Below are 12345 nucleotides of genomic sequence, written 5' to 3' on the forward strand. Positions count from 1 at the left end.
TACACCATTTCAGGTATTTGTAATGATCATACCCAGTTAATTAACCAATTTAGTCCTTTTAGGCAATTTTTTGCCAAAGGATAGATCCCCAGGATTATAGATGTTTATCGGCATGAGAAGACGAAAAATTACTATGATTTGGACCTTGGTATACTTCAATGTGTACTCTAAAACACTGGAAAAGTGCCTTTGACTGTTCATCAACTTACCAACTTTTCACTCAATATCTCTTCTGCATCTGAGTCAGAATTGTTTGGGTTAATATATTCTGCTGGAGTAGTATTTCCTATACAACAAAGAAAAACCATATCTTTGGTGAAAAAAGACGCAATGATTGAGCTGCTAGCAACCAGTGCATATCACAGCATGTTAGCGCAACAAGTAATTTGTACAAGCGAAAAGCCCATCCCAAATCAGACCTGAAATCAACCATGGTTAGCTGAAGAAAGCAAATTATTTGATCATTTACTGCCACCCTGTGGGCTGTTGGCATGTCATGATTATGACAAAGCTGCTAGTGAGTGAGGCAAACGCAAGCTGTGTTGTGGTTATTTGGCTGCCAATTAAAATACAAACATGTCAAATTATGACATGTTAAACAAAATGGTAACAAAATCACGACACCAGGTTGTTATAACTGATAGTATTGCAGGGTTGTTTTGTGAATTCCACTATAGGCAAAAAAAGACACCACCCATGGGCAGCAAAAACTCTTTTTATTCTTTTCTTTCCTTCCCCTCCCACCTCTCCTCGCAAGAAGAGTGGTGAGGGAAAGAAAGAAGAGAATAACAAGAGTTTTTGCTGCCTATGCACCACACAGAAGAAAAATTTTACCTGCATAGCAGCCATCCTCTCTAAGAGAAAATAAAATAGCAAAATAGTCAATTTCATCATGGTCATAGCGCATTACTGTACAATTGATGAGAGATTCAACACAACGACAATGAAAAATGAAACAGCATTTTCTACTTACTAGAGCGCTGCTTATTCGGCCTTTTTCTCTGCTTACACTGGAAAATAACAGTACTGAGGTCAATGGCATTCAGAAATTATGGGTACTTTAAATTTGAGTAAAGGTCAATTGCAAAGTAAATATCTCATGGCGTAGACAAACATATTAGCAATGAAATTGCTTGACTGAGGTTCAACAAAATTTGACAGTGAGAAATGAGCTATGGCTTTACTTACTTTGTGTGTCTGTGTGTGCCATGCTTTGTCAGCACACCTTTTCTACAACAAACGATATTGAACATTTCATTGCTGGGTCTGTATTAGTTTTTCTGAACTGTTTGTCTATCTTATATGTCATAATTTGTATGAAGAAAGATGACCAAACAATGGGAAGCAATTCATATGCATTGTTTTTTTTAAAGATCTCGTATTATTTGAAATTTTGGTTTCTTTTGGGACGAAATATTAGGAACACTATACTTACAGCCTTTGTAGGTGTTGGTGTGGTTGAGGAAGTAGTAGTAACTGATCTGGGAACAGAGGTAGAAGGTAATGTAGGAGCAGATGATATGGGAGCAGATGTAGAAGTTAATGTGGGAGCAGATGTGGAAGGTAATGTGGGAGCAGATGTAGCAGGTAATATGGGAACAGATGTAGAAGGTAATGTGGGAGCAGATGAAGACGTTAATATGGGAGCAGATGTAGAAGTAGCAAATGTTGAAGCTGATGTAGTAGCTGATGTGGAAGCAGATGTGGGGTTATACGGTTTATAGGTCCTTTGCACATAGTCTTCTGCAACAAAACAATCACATAGGGGAGTAGGATGTAATATAAAACAGGCAATTAAGTTATGCTGTACATTGAAAAGACCAAGGGAACTTACTACATCTTGTCATATCATTGAACGCTTCTTTGATGACTGACACAATTTCAGTCTGGTGGCATCCTTCCTCGATAATAGTAGACAAGGTACCTTTGCCTGAAGGTTTGAATACCAGGCGTAAAACAGATAAACCTGCACCGTGGGCGTGGGCAGCCTGTAAAAATGAACATAAACAATATTATAAGAGTGTATGATACATTCGTTCATACCATGAATTACAACAACAACATGAAAAGCAAATCTTCTGCTAGCTGATAATATACCATTGCACTAGACGTGAGCTGGTTCAGATTTGTTGAGCTTAGAGAATTTGCACTATTTTCTCAGTTATTTGGATGCTAGGTATTCCTAAAATAACTCTTTTGCATGGGTTGTTGTCTTATTCATTTCATCTACTAAGGAAAGCTGTCCTATACTCAGTTGGGCTTGTGCAACTATTACTGGCATGTTAAGCTTCAGGGGACCAATCAATAGTGTTGTAGTCACCGTCATCACAAGGCTTCAAAACCAATATTACAAGTGATTTTTCACATTAACCACGTTTGTATCTGAATCTACTATACTTTGATATCTGCATACTTTCGGACATTTTTAATGTAAACAAAACCTGAATTGCAGCCGCAAAAGTAAGTTGTTTTAAAGTTGAGCCTGAGCGTATTTAAAGCTTTCTATTTACACAATTTGGCATGTCAGTCTTATAACTTGACGTAAAGCAAAATATATTTTACTTCACTCACAGCACGCTCCAGTGCTTCCACATAGTATTTTGTGGTCTTCTTCCCAGCCCAGCCCTCCTCTCGCCTTTTCTTAAGTGTAGACATCCTTGTCTGTGCCTTCAAATCACGGAAGATGATAGCTGTGAAAACAATAAATGGGTACAGATAAAACTATCGCAAACAGAATAAAACTTTGACATTTTGACATTGATGAATAACCTGGCACGGCAAAGCATGCTAAACCAACATCGCATTTCCACATGGGGTGAAGTTCTGATGATCTAAAGCTGTTATTGAGAACAATGAGATTTAGGCAAAACAAGAAAAGAGTTCCATACTAAAAGACCATGCAAAGCAATCACGACTATTAGTATTAACACAGAAGCTTTTAAATGATGATTGTTTTAGACTTACGACATGCACTACACTTTGTGGCATTGATGGCATTAATGGCCCCGCACTGGCACTTCATCTTGACAACTAAAAATAAATGCAAAAAGGAAAATTTAAGGACAGCTTACTTTTATTTTGATGTGACTGGGTGCTTTGCCTGTGAATCATAACAAATTATTATAAATATTGCAGAATTAAAAGGGTAGCGAGCTCACTGTTTTAAAACAAATAAACAAACTTACCACATGCATTACATTTATTTTTAGATACATTTCCTGTGCTACCGCAAATGCTACAACTTCTTTCCATAATGCTGCAAGCTAAAACAAAGACAAAAGAACATCAGACAATAAAATATGAGGTGGGGGTAGCGTGATACCAGTAATATAAGTAATAACAAGGAGACGCCCCAACAGTCTGACCGCTTCCAGCATATAAAATGAGCTGTTAGATATGTTCATAAAACAAACAATAAAATGAAAAGACATATTGTAGAGACTTTATTGCTTCAAGCCATATACAGTGAAACTCGGATAACTCGCCCTCGGATAGCTCGAACACATGGTTAACTCGAATGGATTTGTTTGGTTCGTACCCACGCAATGATAAAATGCTTTAGATAACTCGACCTTAACTTCGTTAATTCGATCAGTTTTTTTGCCCAACGGCTACCGAGACGATTGTTATCGCTTTAGAATATCACTTTATTCCAAGCCATAGAGATAAACAACAACCTTTAGTAGTTCTTAGGCGTCATTGTTACCACTATCGGCAAAATATTTTCGTTAACGACTTTTTTAAAGGTTTGCAAAAAATTAAATTTTTCCAAACATCCGCTTGGGGATAGCCCTCCGCAAGCAAGGAGAAGCGTCACATCACCAAAAACAAACAAACGAATCTCAAGTAATAAGAGGAAAATATTTATACTTTCTGATAAAAATTGTTAAAACATTACATGAGAGGTCCCTTAACTTGAAACAAGCAATAAATGCTTTTGATTTATATATAGTTTGTATATGTACTGATAAATACAATAATACATGCACTTGTGAGTGTTCTCATAACTTGAACGCTCTAATAACTCTAACACTTTCTTTCGGTTCTGTGAATGTTGAGTTTGCCGAGTTTCACTGTATTAGATTTTTGTGCGTGGTTCACTGGTGATTCATGATAATAACTTTTTTTTAATAAACTGAGCGCCGCTTTATATGGTACATGCCCAGCCTAGGAGCCTGGTCTCCAGTCTCAAGATGAAGTCGAAAAGTTGTAACGTTAAATATGTACCAATTGACGTACCGTCTAAGCAAAGAAATCAACACTTGAGTCACCTGGATCACTCTCATTGTAAAGTTAAGGTATGGCTAAGTTCAGAATTTTAGATTACCAGTACAGCCGTAGTAGGTAGTGATTATGAATTTTCAACTACACATGACCTTCAGCAAAGATATTAAACACATGTCCTGAATCGTTATTCAATGGTACAGCCACCTCGCTAAATCAGTTTATGGATAGGGTTAATTAGGTCTGCACCCAATCAATTCCCTTTATATTGCTATACTTATGGGTACCTATGCTGGGTCTTTATAAGGTGTGTAATTTTAGAGATGCATTACAACTGAATTGTGTTTGGATGTTTTTTAATCAACAGGGTTTGAAAACTTGGCTGAGTGTAAGACTAATGAGGTTGCTAGATAGTTTTCACGGCCTTGAACTCTCCAAATTGTGTTTGCTGTGAGCTACCCTCTAACTCCTGCCCATGTACAAATTTAGCTATCGGCCTACTGCCAGCCTTTTACCGAAAATTGCCGATTTTTCTTCATGGTATATATACAATTTTTTCTTCAACTTCAAACTTATCTAGAACACTTCGCTATATATTTTATTTTGCTAACATGTTAACCAATAGTACTATAAAAAAAATTCAATGTATCCGCGCTTTGTGCATTGCTAAAGCTATGTGAAGCCAAAATCGCTTCGAAGCTAAAACGATCCTCTAAAATGTTCCTTACTCTCCCAAAACTATTACGTTCACCATCATCAGAGTCAATGATGCTATTTTAATTATCTGTGTCATCACGAAAAGCTGAATCTTAATTGGTTATGATGGCACCAACACAAATAATTTTCTGTTTTCTGGCTCGCGCGGTACTTAACAAAACTTACACAAAAATGTTCGGTTTTATGTTGGAAATTCACAAACAAAAAATTACAACTACTTCGTTATTTGAGGCTCACTTTATGGAGAAATCTTCGGACAACACTGTCAATACTATAAAAGTTAACACAATAAAAATACTATGACTGTAACAAATTAACAAATGGTACAGCACAGTTCGGACATTTTCTCATTCTGTTTCTCATGACACGACCAAACTGCACAAGTTCTTTTAGCGTATCATTAAGCCTAAATCTATGGTGCTCAGTAGTCTAGTTATCTAGCGTAGCGTTATGTTCAAGTTATTAGCACTGAAGAATTGTCCAACGAAAGAATAATAAATTATTTCTCCGAAAACGCGTGGTGTCCGAATACAACAGAGCACCTAACAAAAAAATCTACAGGTCAGCTTGGATGGACACGCCCACCACTATATTGACTAATATAGTCGTGCAGGTGAAGAATGTACTGCAATATTATAAGCGGGTTGTATTGTCGACGATATCAGTCGTATACGCGTAGCCTTTCCCGCGCCCACAACTCTATCGACTAATATAGTCGTACAGGTGAGGGATATACTGGTAACCTAATTACTTTATATATATATATATATATATATATATATATATATGTAAACTAACATATTGTCTTTTTTAATTTTTATTTCACAGCCTAAAAACTGTGTGAGATTGAAATACAGCAAACTCATCAAATTATGAAATATCCGCAGTTTGTGAAATACTCAAAATTTGTTTAACAATGTAAAGAGAAAAACTGTATAAAAAAGCTAGAGAAAACTATTCAGCATGAATCTAATAAATAATAAGTGCTGAGGAAATTTTTCAAGTTCCAATCAGTCTCCTCGATGATACAGAGGACACCCTTATGGTTGATCTGATTAATGGTACAGTATATACCCCTATGGTCTGTCACCTCAATTCTACAGTAACCACCCATTTGGTTAGTCTCACTAATGGTGCAATAAACACTCCTAAGGTTGGTCTCACCAATGATACAGTAGACACCCCATTGGTGAACCCCATCAATATTTTTCTAATATTTGAAATAGCTTTGGAAGTTTGTAGTATTCTGAGAACTCAAAAAATTCAAAATTAAAAGTTACAAAAATTCATCGCAATTTAAAGCTCACTAAAGAAATTCATGCCAAGATGGCCTCACTAGTTCCAAGGCTGTCTATTTCCAGCCAAGCATATGATGAATTTCAGCAGCTATCTTATGGAGGCTATGTTGTACTTACTAGTTTTTTGACTGTGTTTTCCTAGTATTGAATGAATACTAGGAATACACAGTATTCCTAGTATTCCTAGGAATACTGTGAATGAATGACTTCCCAATTGTATGCTAACTTACCATGATAGGCAGAAATGAAGACCTACAGGGTAAGTGATACATTCAGAGTTTTAGTCGCAGCCCATGTATTTATTAGCTAATATTCCTTTTTAAAATAATTATAATTTTGACTTGTCAGTCTTATCAGAATAATTGGCCTGAACAAAATTAACAAATTGGAGTTGTTTACTCTATAAGTCTTTCTGCTGTGTGTAGTTTTTAATTGAATTCACTTTTTGCTAAGTATCAAGTCAGGAATACACTACCAGTTTGCAGTCTTATGAGAGTATTTCATTGTGAAAGAATGTATTTACTGCTTTTGTATTTGACGCCTAGTTTGAATATTTGCAAAAAATGAGAAAGTTAAAATGAAAGTAAAGGAACCATTTGCTCATTTAACTAGACCTGGTGATGACTACTGCAACATTGAATTATGCTTAGAACAATTCAATTATAGCAGTAGTTGCTTAATTGCTTAATTCAATTATTCATCATTAAATTATTCTAGTACTTTGTTATCATTCATGGTTGTTTTTAGCCAAAGAACTAGGTGACGAGCAACGCATTTATCGAGGATTTACGTAATAAAATTGGGTTAAAAATAGTTTTGTTATCGCTTTGAAAACAATACCAAAAGCCATTTACAGGTCACACTATACATGGCTTGATTGTCTCGGGGTATGAATCTCACTTAGGGTGCAAGAGGTCTCGGGTTCCATTCCTGGTCAAGCTCAGTAACTTTTTTAAGAATGATCTAAAAGTGTGTTTTTAAAATGTTTACCTCAAAATTGAGCTTAATACATGCTCCAACTGAACTCGTACGCCAATCTTTTTGCATCTCAAAACAATATTTCTTATATGAAATAACGAAACAAGAAATAATTTGTGTCAATATTTCGAAAACAACACCTAAAAATATGAGTTTACGATGTAATGTGTTTTAATTGTTTTAATTGACTGCAGTTAATGCTCACAAAGTAACAAATATCTATTGGTTATTATTTGCAATAAGGTGTAACATAATTATGTAAAATACTGCATGGAGTTCTTACCTTCGAGACAAACAGAGTGGATAACATGGGTATAAAAGAGGGTTCGCAACAACACATTTGGAACGCTACACTTTTGGGATGCTATGTAACATAACACAAGGTTAAAATTAACCTAAATAAATTTTACTTACTAACCACCTACCTAGACTAAGTGTAAATTTGAAGTCTGTACTTTAGAGTTAACACTTAAACTAAGTGTTAATTCTATTTTGTCTTCATTTAAATTTATATTTTTTTTTTCTTTGCACTTTTTGCCATCGCTTTCAGTCAGTCTTTAAAAAACTGTTTCTAACTGGTGCAACCACTACAAATAGTTTGATGGTTCTATGAATAGTTATACGAATTTTACTTTGAGTGTAAACTGTGTGTTGGTTCAAATACTGGTGATGCCAAAAAACATTCTCAGAATGAACTGAAAACTCGCAAACAACGCAGTACAGTTTTTCTTTCAGTCTTCAGTTATCTGAATTTTAAGTTTGATAGTATTAGAAATTGAGTTTTTATCAAGGTCCACTGACAAGTGTCAACTTTCATGCTGACTTTTTGTATTGGTCCTTTTGATAAAAAAATGTGCCAAAATTGATGCTTAAAAATATGCCTAAATTGAATATTTTTTTAATTTTGAGAAAGTTTAAAAAAAGCAAGAGAATTATGAGCTCACTTAAAAACATGTTCAAGACTACTATAGCATTGATTTATGCTTTGCAAACAACAACCACTCGGTTATCATTCATAGTTTCTCTCTGATCAAACGGCTAAGCAAATCACATGTATGGTTTTACTGCAGCTGATGCTAGCAGATAAATCTATCATATTTGTATATATTAGGGTTGTTTGATGTTTGCCTTGGCTGATTTACTATAACTGGCTAGCGAATCGTTAAGGAATAGGTTTAAATTTGGTATGGCTGAAATTATAAAATAACTCAAACTTTATTAAAAATAGTTGCCAAAAATGAGCTCTTGAAGATTATATAAGTGATTTTAAATGTTTAGAAATACCTAAATGTAGATTTATTTATCTAAATGTAAATTCCAAAAGGTTAAGCTTGTTTACAACAAACCCAAGTTGCCTGCATAACCCTCACTGCATGACTGATGCCAGTACTAGTATTTTTAGTGCATGTTCTTTTAACTCAAGTTCTATTCAGCCTTGATACTCCTAACATGTCATAATGAGAACTATTTTATATCTTTATTAAAAATATTTGGTGTGCAAGGGATATGACTATTTACATGTTCAATTATTTGTATAATTAGAGCTGTGTTCGTCTGTCTGTATTTCCATTAGTTTGTCTGAAGCCATAGCTGGATACTGAAAAACAAGATTCCGTAGTAAAGGTTTTGAGCTCATGACTCGTATAACCTGAAATAATTTTTTGAACTAGATAACAGATTGTAAGCAGGTTTTCGTTTGTTCTACTTACTGACTTCTGTGCTCATTTTCTCTAATTTCTCAGTTGCATATTTGGCGCAAAAGTGTTAGGTTTGCAGCAGACTACCCAGGAGTTATGGTAGATGAACGTTTTAGAAGTTGGCTCACCCTTCAAGTCTGTGAAAACTGTTAACCATTTGTCTGGAAAAAATATAAAAATGTCGTTTGTTGGTTCCATGGGGAAACGACTTTTATGTTGCTTTTGGTAGTTGGTTGTAGAGCTGTCGCTTAGTGGCAATTACCCAAAAAATATATAAATACTAGTAAGACTTAAATATTATCAACAAGACATTAGTCGATGATTTAGAACATAAAACAATTATCTGAAAGGCGTTGCTTTGTGCTAACACCTCAAGAAATTGCGACTCCTTTGAAAAGATCTTAGTTGGAAAACCAGTCAATATTTGGCTCAACGCTCAAAACGAGAAAAGGAAGATTTATTTGATCCCCCAATTGTCAGTGATAATTTGTTTGATCAAGATGAAAATAATTTAAATAATAGTAGTGATGTAAACTCTGGAGACTCTGAATATACAGAGAAAAGTTATGGCATCGATGATGTCGATGTTACTAGCGTTCACTACGCTGTGGCGTTGGACTCTCTCGAAAGGAAGGCTTCCAAGCACTTCATACATTATACACTATATATCATTCAGACAATTAAACATAGTCAAAGCTTTTTTAGTAGTACACATGCAAATAAAAGTTTGTGTACAAAGTTTACATTATTGTTAATAAAAATAAATTTCAGTTTGGGCTAGGTAAGGTCTTAGTATACCAAATTTATTGAATTTTCAAAAGTAAATTACACAGTTCACAGCAAAGCTAGAAAAAGACCAAATAATGCACAGTCAAGCCAGACTCAGGGTCGGCAATGAGAGCCAAGATCGGGTAAGGCCTGGACAGCGCTGGCGATTTTTTATTCATTTAAGGTTAAAAGATACATGTAGTTCTATTACAGCCTAATGTTGTGACATCAACCTAATGTAAAAAAACCCATCAACACACCAACTATTATATTTTGTGGCTTGTTTTTTAGATGCAATATATAATTTGTTGCTAGACGTTGGCGGATCAATACTATTCAATAGGTGATAGATTAATGGCATAGACTTTAGCTAGAGTTTTTTTATTCTAGATTTTATTTTTAACTCTGCTATTATAATCATCAAGAAGAAATTAGTTCAGAAATACTTAACCATAATAAAAATAGATAGCCCTGCATAGTGGAAAATCAAAATCAATCACTTCCCTAAAACTTCTGGTATTAGTGAAAGAAACTCAAATTGGAAACTGTTTGCTGACCATTTTGCTTTTCCACAGATAAAGGCAAGTGAAGTCGGTTGTTTCCTATTTTTCTATCATTCTTTCGTTCTTTGCTGGATTGAAGTTTCTTAAACGCGCTTTTAAGTTCCTAAAGATGTCTTTGTTGTAAATGCCTCAATAGTATTGAGGTGGACCCCTCTTTTTAGCCTAACTTGCTTCGGCACATTGTACAAATAACTTGGCCTTTCCCTTTTATGACTGGCTTCTTCGTGAACTTCTAGACCACCGCCATGTTGAATATTTTTTGCCAAAAAACATTTTGAAACCTATAGTCCGATATCTATAGGTTAAATCACAGACGTAAAAATATAGTCTTGACTCACCTTGTTTTATTTCGCCTGGTCCTTTTGCGCTAGGACTAAGCGCGACTCTATTACAATCACACTTAAAAAATGATATACAACTACTCTCGTTCAGCCATAAACCTACCCGTGTTTTTTTACAGGAAGACCCGAGGGTCGGGTGGCCCGACCCGGTCACTTCTGACCCGGTGGGTCAAAACTGGACAATCTACCAGTTCCAGCTCTAATGAACGCCAAAGAAATTTCAATTACATCAAGTTTTTAAAAAAGCTTTCTTTTTAGTCTGTGCATTAGAATACAAATTTATTAAAGTCAAATGTTGTACTAAAGGATAAATCTTTTTTCTCTGATCAGAAAATGCTAGCGTTAGCTGTTATTGCAGGTATTTAATTTAACATTTTAATTAATCACCTTTCAGTGAATTATTTTTTACTAGTTGCTTTTTGAAAGGATGCGGTAAGTTAGGACATATACTAACATGTTTCTTCTGTTACAATATTTTGTTTTAAGTGCTCTTGTTTGTTTTTCAAAGAGTATAGAAACCAATTAACAGGTATTTAATGGTTCTATATATAAATAAATTGCACCAACATGCAAGTAAACTGACTACGAGCTGAGTCCTCAAATGCATGATGCTCGTCAGTCGATGTAGGACTGTATTATATGTAACAGAAAACTATGCAAAGAGATGTAATTTTTCACTTGCATACAATAAATAATTCTATTTGTACGTAAATGCATATAATCTATTTATATATCAACATATTGTGCAGTCAAATGTTGAGCAATAAAATCACCTAGACTGCATAAGGCTTTTTCCATGCTTTGTTGTGCTTATAATGCCGGTAGGTTTGGCTACCATGAAAAGGCCAGCCAGCATGGAGAGACCAGCCAGCATGGAGGGACCAGCCAGCATGGAGAGGCAAGCCACAATGAAAGGCCAGCCTTATTGGTTCATGTTGGGCAGGTCCATTGTAGAGCTGGGGTGAGCAAAATACACAAATACAAGCTTTTTTTATGCATAATTGACTGAAATACATATGAAACTTTGCTTTTAAGAAAATGCAGTACTGCCTTCAAATAACAATAATGATGTTGCTTCAAATGAAAGGTAAAATTATAGCCGTTTGCTGCATCACCACTCTTAAGTTCTTAAAATGATAAAGTGTTGTGATTTTTACTTTATTTGTGTCAATCTTTTGAGATTTTTCCAATCTGCTTGTTTGTGAAATCATTTTCTAGTATTAAATCTTTTGACAAAGGTTGCTACACATTAAAAGACAAAATTTATTTGATGAACCACCTTTCCACAAAAAGCAGAACAAATGCTTTAGTATTCATGTTTGTGTCAAACAAAATCAAGGAATCATCCGAAAACTATAGAAATTGGAAGAAAACAGCTTCAAAGTACACAAGAAACCTGAGGAAAAAAAGGATACCGGATAAAACAATATTAATATCATCCTATTTTACCGCCTGCTTTGCAGTAGCATCAGTTACCAATCCTCATGTACACAGTTTTAAATGAATACGGAGATTTCCAAGCAAACCAAGCTACTCCAAATTTCGAAGGTTGAGCATCCTCGGCCTTATGCCAGACTCCATTTAAATTAGCCCTCATGCAGTTGCCATACCACCAGCCACCTAAAATATGCATGTGATCTAAGAAAAGGCTAAAGCTGGTGAAATGTTTTAGTTACAAATGGTAAATCTTGCTAAGCGCATTCACTATACCCCGCTGTTGAACTCTTTAGTGGTAATCAAAAGGCAAAAATCAGCAAGA

General features: G+C 35.1%; 1 long non-coding RNA gene across 1 annotated transcript; it reads right to left on the reverse strand.

Moving 5' to 3' along the window:
• Positions 1-209: 209 nt before the first annotated feature.
• Positions 210-1318, reverse strand: LOC137399017 (uncharacterized). The gene is made up of 4 exons (XR_010979121.1): positions 1189-1318; positions 974-1010; positions 835-854; positions 210-286 (listed from the first exon to the last, which is right to left on the reverse strand). It is a non-coding gene; the product is annotated as an uncharacterized lncRNA (long non-coding RNA).
• Positions 1319-12345: the final 11027 nt, after the last annotated feature.

This window comes from Watersipora subatra, chromosome 6 (genome assembly GCF_963576615.1).
Source record: "Watersipora subatra chromosome 6, tzWatSuba1.1, whole genome shotgun sequence".
Lineage (NCBI taxonomy): Eukaryota > Metazoa > Bryozoa > Gymnolaemata > Cheilostomatida > Watersiporidae > Watersipora > Watersipora subatra.